The sequence below is a fragment of the Syzygium oleosum genome, unplaced genomic scaffold (genome assembly GCF_021117445.2).
Source record: "Syzygium oleosum isolate NSW1041296 unplaced genomic scaffold, Sole_v2.1 Sole_v2.28, whole genome shotgun sequence".
NCBI lineage: Eukaryota > Viridiplantae > Streptophyta > Magnoliopsida > Myrtales > Myrtaceae > Syzygium > Syzygium oleosum.
In genome coordinates, this window is record NW_026607512.1 from 2,797,329 (window position 1) to 2,804,238 (window position 6,910).

Genomic DNA, 6,910 nt, shown 5'->3' on the forward strand with positions numbered 1-6,910 from the left:
GCTGACTTAAGTGATTTTGGTTCAGGAGGGACAGTGTATTCAGCTAAGCAGGCATATCTGGGATTTGGTTTCACTATGCCAGACTTAAGTCGAGTTTGCATAGGATGAATAGAGATATCATAGTGTTGAGGAGGGGAGGAAGACTGATGTTCTTGATCATCAACAGGTATGCTAGGTGCTGTAGTATGCGAAGCAGAAGAATCTGATGGTCCAAGAGCAGCAATAGCTTGTGAATGTGATGAAGACAGATCTGTGCAATGGTTAGAATTGTATGGTATACGAATTTGGCCTACCTCCAGAACACCACTGTCTTGTAGATGGCCAGTGTGAAAATTGTTAGTTTGTCTAACTGTATTTGCCCTGGTAGAATCCAGAAAAGTTACCTCATCAACCCATTTTCGATACAGAGATGTATAGTGAGGATAATCTGCAGATAATTGCTTGGCAAATGGAAAGAAATCTTCATCAAATGTCACATGTCGACTGATATATATTCTACCATCAGTAGGTACCAGACAGCGATACCTTTTATGTCTCTTACTATACCCCAGGAATACATAAGTGAGGGATCGAGGGTCAAATTTATGTTGAGCATAGGGTCTAAGACAAGGATTACAAGCACATCCAAAGACCCTGAGATGATCATAGTTGGGCACTTGTTTAAAAAGTTTGCTGTGAGGTGAGTCCATCTGCAGCTTTGGAGTTGGAAGCAGATTAATAATATAATTTGCAGTTAAGAATGAATCAACCCAGTAGTGTAATGGTGTTCGAGCATGATAGAGCATAGTGAGGCCCAATTCTACCACATGACGATGTTTCCTTTCAGGAATCCCATTTTGTTCAGGAGTATAAGGGCAGGAGATATATTGTTTAATACCACAAGTTTCTAAATGAGCCTGAAACCTGGTACTAGTGAATTCACCACCACCATCACATTGGAAGACTTTGATTTTGCGGTCAAACTGAGTCTCTACATATTTCTGAAATAGAAGGAAAATATTATAGAACTCGGATTTGTATTTCATTGGATAAAACCAACTGTATCGAGAGAAGTTGTCCACAAAAATGACATAAAACCTGAAGCCCTGAACAGAGATTATTGGTGAAGGACCCCAGATATCACAATGTATCCTTTCTAGAGGAAGTTCAGCTACAGAATGGGATAAAGAAAAAGGTAGATTGGTACTCTTGACAAGTTGACAACTGCCACATACAGAGGAAGCTTTCTTATTATAGCTGATCCACTGCTGTTGTTGAAGATACTTCAAGGTCTTTGTGTTGGTATGAGCAAGTCGTTGATGCCATATTTCCTCTCCAATAGCTTTATGTCTTTGTGTAAACAGAGCTTGTGTTGCCTTCCAATCCACTCGATAAAGTCCCCCAATTTTCAGCCCGAGCTTCACTGTGGAGTTGGTTTGATTGTCCTTAACATAGACACCATTTTTATCAAACACAAAGGAGCAGGGAAAGTCATCAATTAGTTTTGAAACTAAAAGAAGATTTTTCTTGATTTCAGGTACTATCAACACATCATTGAGAGGTAATGCATCAATTGCAGTAAGTAACAATGCATCACCAGTATGAGTAATAGGAAGACATGATCCATTTCCTATCATTACAGAATCAGTTCCAGTGTACTTTGAGGAGTTATGAATTATACCCGTATTAGCTGTGATGTGAGCTGTGGCTCATGTGTCAGGATACCATTCACTGCCTGTAGAATCCTCAAGATGCATTGCTATTAGAGCTTGTGGAATATATGTACCTTGATAAGAGTTATCAAATCTATACCAGCATCGAAGAGCATCATGCCCTAGACGTTTGCAGATTTGGCAAGCTACTCGAACTCCATCTGTGGCTTTTTCATCCTGCACTAAGTTGGGAGATGGATAGGATTTAGTATCTTGATACCTCTGTGATGAACTAGCATAAGGTCGAAAGCCATGATTTGAACCATAGAAATTATTCCGTGGACTAAAGTGTTGGACCTCCTGATCTTGGTTCAGATTAAATGGTTTATAATTCTGGCTTCTTCCTTGATATCCATAACCACGAACTCGATTGTCAAATGGACGACCTCTACCATAGTTACGTCCCCCACGGGTGTTCCCTTTCTGGCCTATAAACACAAAATTCTGTTGATGCAGTTCTCTGTCAAGTACCACCTTCGGTTCTATCTCTAGACTTCTTTCTCCATAATAGGCCATGTTAGGATTATATTGGCTCGAGGAATAGTTTTGCAGTCTTGTTTCAAATCTTTCTAGTTGTGATATCACCTCATCATAATCAGGTTGAGGTTTCAAGCAGTATATAGTTGTTCGAAAATTCTCATACTCTGAGCCTAGGCCCTCCAAGACACCAAAGACTTTAGTTATCTCATCAACAGGCTTCCCAATTGCATCTAACTGATCGCAAATCAATTTGTATTCTCTAAGATAATCAGAAAGTTTTCTATTTCGCTTCTGACATGCTTGAAGTTTCCCCCTCAGTTCAAACTCTCTAGCTACTGATTTCTGTGTGAAACGATTCAGTAATGTTTGCCATACCTCAGAAGATGTTTCCAGGCCAATGATCAGCCCTAGTATATGCTCAGAAACTGCATCACTAATCCATGATGATACCAGTTGATCAGTTCTCACCCAATCATTGTATTCAGGATTCACAGCTTCAGTCTCGTTCCCTTCAATATCGAGTTGTAACTTCTGTGGTGGTGGAATTTCTCCACTGACGAAAACAAATAGCTCTTGACTCCGGAGAAATCTGTGAAACTGAGTCTGCCAGAGAAGAAAATTGTCTCCTGCAAGTTTGATTGTAACGAAGTCAGCAATGTTTACGTGGATAGGAAAAGGATATCTTGGTATTCTCGCTGCCATTGCTGTGTTCTTCAAGAGAAAAGATCGAGATTCACAGCTTTGCTCTCAGAGAAATGGCTCTGATACCATGTGAAGAACTTGAGAAATGAAGAAAGAAGAAAGGATATTTACAGTTGAAGAACTCGAACTACATACAGAACTTCATCTGAGAGCTTAACTTCTCTCTTGTGTATCTTACTACTTATATAACACGTACAACTCTTCAAGTTAAACTACTGCTCGAGTTACAGCTCATACACCAGAAATAGAACTGTACAACTGAACTAATAGAAGAAACAAATCTGTACAACTGAACTAACAGAATGTCAACTACTCTGTTTTCCCTTAGCTCAAAGAACAGAAATCAGTTACGCAGAACATTAATCAATATTTGATGCGTATAGAAGACTTGAGCTTTCTTCAGCTTTCCACTTCTTCTTCTTTCTTTCCTATAGTCTCAACAGTGAGTAATGACCCTAGCTCGATGCGCTCTTCCAAAGCAAGAAATTCAGGAAAAGTCTCCAACTTTGTTTTCTTTTGTGAAGTTTCAAAGTGGGGTTTTCACAAGTTTTGGCGTGCCTGCGTTCTCTCATCAGGAAATGCATGAACGACGACTTCAGCCGCGCCTCGCATTGGTCTGGGTGAGGCGCACGCGGCCACGAACGAAGGCAACCATGGCCTCGCCAGCCACAGGTGAGGCCGCCTTCGCCTGCAGTCGGCAAGGCCATGGGGAGGTGGCCTCGCCCGCGGCCACTATGGCCTCACCCAGATCTAGGCTAGGGCAGGTGAGGGCGGCAACTCTCGCCGATCACAGCAGGAAACAAAGGGCCCGTTTGGTTCGACTTTGGGGGAATGCATTTGGGGGAATGCAAATACCTTTGGGCTAAAGGGGTTTTCCGAAATGCAAGTAGCGTTTGGTAAGTGTTTTATAAAATCAACTTGGGCTAAAGGACTTTTGCTATTTTTTTTTTTTTTTTTTTAAAAAAAGCTCCGGTGGAGCTACACCGCCGGCCACCGCCTCCGGCCAGATCTGGTCGCCGACCAACCGCCGACGGCCAGATTTGGTCGCCGGCGACCACCGCCTGGGGTCGCCGGACCTCGGGCGGTCACCTGGGTCGCGCGACCCGGGCGAGCGTTACTGGGTTGCGAGACCCAAGCGACCGCCCGAGATCCGGTGACCCAGGGCGGCGGTCGTCGGGGTCGCGCGACCCTCCGGTGACCACCGCTCGGGGGTCGCGCGACCCGGCGACCGCCGCCCGGGGTCAGCCGGACCTCGGGCGATCGCCTGGGTCGCGCGACCGAGGCAACGCTTCGCCTGGGTCGCGCGACCCAGGCGACCGCCCGAGGTCCGGCGACCCCAGGCGGCGGTCGCCGGGGTCGCGCGACCCCAGGCGGTGGTCGCCGGAGTCGGGCTAGCCCTCAAGCGGCGGCCGCTGGACCTCGGTTTAGGGAAGATGAACAGTATCGATGAATAGTGCAAGTTGCATTCCGAAAATGCAACTTTCCAAAGCACCTTCAGAGGTGCATTGGCCAAAGGTCCCTTGGGGAGCATTCCAAATGCAATTGCATTTCCCCAAAGTGAGTAAAAAAAATTGCCAAACGCCATTTGCATTTGGCCAAGGGACTTTAGAGGCCAAATGAGCATTGGGAATGCTGAACCAAACGGGGCCAAAAGAAGGAAGGAAAAAATTAGTAAAAGAAAGAATATATAAAAATAAATAAATACTTCCAAAAAATATTAAAATATTATTACAAATTATCTACGTCAGTGTGCAGCCGTGTGCCAATCACGCCACGTAGGACGATTGGCGTCCATGTCAGTGATTTTCGATCAAAATTGGTCGGATTAACTGAATTGATACGAATGCAAAATATTAAGGAACTCAATCGGTAAAAAAAATTTATTACTGTATTAGCACAATTACAATAAATTTAAAACTTTTTATATAATTTTCCCTTATTTTGTCCAAGTCACTTTTGTTATTGCAATCAATTTGGCGATAATTTTTTTTTAAGTTCTTGGGAATAGGCTTAAACTTTCTTGTCGGTATAATAATAATATCATAATCATTATCTGGAGAGTCGTTATCGTTATTCGAATCATAAGCATTAGCCTCAGAGCAATTGATTTCTTCGATGGCCATCGTCATCACCTGCAGCACTACCGCCCGCCGTGGCACTAGTGGCAGCTCGGCCTCCACAACCAAGTCGTTTCCGGTCGAACCGGACGGTGCGGCAACATTGTAATCTTACATCTATGGAGATTTGAACAAGACTTTTTTCTTTCCTTTCACGGAATGGCTCGATAAGTGTCGTGGCTTTTGGCGCTGTAGTTTCACGAGGGACTTCCCCCGTCATTAATGCTGGCAGAACTTTTACTCTGGGAAGTGGGAACTGCTTGTTTGTTTATTTCTCGTTGATATATATTTTGTTTTTTGGGTTTGGATTGAAAAGTTATGTACGATTCCATATGTTAGCATTTGAGTATTGTGAAACTCTTTAAAAAAAATTATTTTAAAAAAATAAATGCGTGAGTGGAAAGATTTAAATTAGGCAAAAAGCAAAAGTAAATTCAAGTAGGCCCTAAAACTTATTAGATAAATTTCTCCTCTTTCCCTTGTAAAGGTAACTTCCAATTTGTTCAACTATTAAGAACAATTTACTATGGATTTTAGGGAAAATCTTGATATTTATTTTTTAATTATTCGGTCCAGGATATACTAACGTGTCTAAATAAAATGTTGATTGTGAACATAAGATCCAGAAAATAATATAGATTAAATAGGTTTTATATGAAGCTCTATCTTATGGAAACAAAATTATCATCTCAAACAAAAAATTAAAGAAAAAAATTTCCTGATTATCTCCAAATTATTGTGATAATAATGGCCAACAAAAGGTAATAATATTGACATTCATTTACTATGAATACTTAATAGAAGAAATATTGCAGACTAATAAGGGTGCGTTTGGTAACCATTCTGTTCCCGAAAATAATTTTTGCTCAAAAATGATTTTTTTATTCTATTCCCGGAAACAATTTCTAAGCATTTAAAGACGTTTGGTAACAACCCAAAATTTTCATTTCTGTAATAGAAAAAGAACATAAATGAGTTTAGTAACTGCACAAAATTTCTTTTTATTAATAATATTTTTTAATTTTTTTAATATTTCTTTCTTTTTTTTCTTTTCTTTTTTCTTCTTCTCCTTCTTGGCCGTGGCTGCTTGGGCAACGACCGGCCACAGGCCAAGGCTGGCGAGGGCACGGGTCGGACCCTCGCAGCCTGGGCGAGGGCGGCCCTCGCCTAGGCCGCAAGGGTCTAGCCCTTGCCCTCGCTGGCCCTAGCCTGTGGCCGATGGCCGGTCACCGGCCACAGGCTAGGAAAGAAGAAGAACTGGCCACAGCTAGGAAGGAAAGAAGAAAAAGAAAAAAAAAAATTCTTTTCTATTTCTTATTCTTGTTCCAAGAATTAAAAAGCAAATTTTTTTTTATTTTTGATTCTATTCCAAAACTGATTCTGGAAACAAATTTGTACCCGAAAACAAAAAATTTACCAAATGGATTTCTGTTCTATTTTTGTTCTCGGGAACAAAAGAATAGAATCAGTCACTATTGGCAAGTTACCAAACACACCCTAAGTGTATGAATCTAAATTAGCTTTAAAGAGAGAGAGAGAGAGATAGACAGAGAGTTTACCAACTAAAGGGCTATAGTTTCACCTACTCTTGTAGGGAGTCTTAAAATCAAGACTTGGTCGGTTACCAATTGGAATCTTTGGTATTATTGAAGGGCAAATTCAATAGAGCATTATGCGAACGAACAAAAGGAAAGGTGACGGTACACTTATAAATGAAGTTTTGAATGACATTACACGCAATAGATACATTGACCATATGATAGCATGATAAAAAAGAAAATTGAAATGAATGGCCAAATAAAGCAATCCATGAAGTGGGGCTTTGTTTTTTTTTTTTTGTGGGGGGGGGGGGGGGGGGTGTGTTTATTTTTTGGAAGTTTTATTAGCTGAATGAACTATTGTTCGTTTGATGAGTACTGT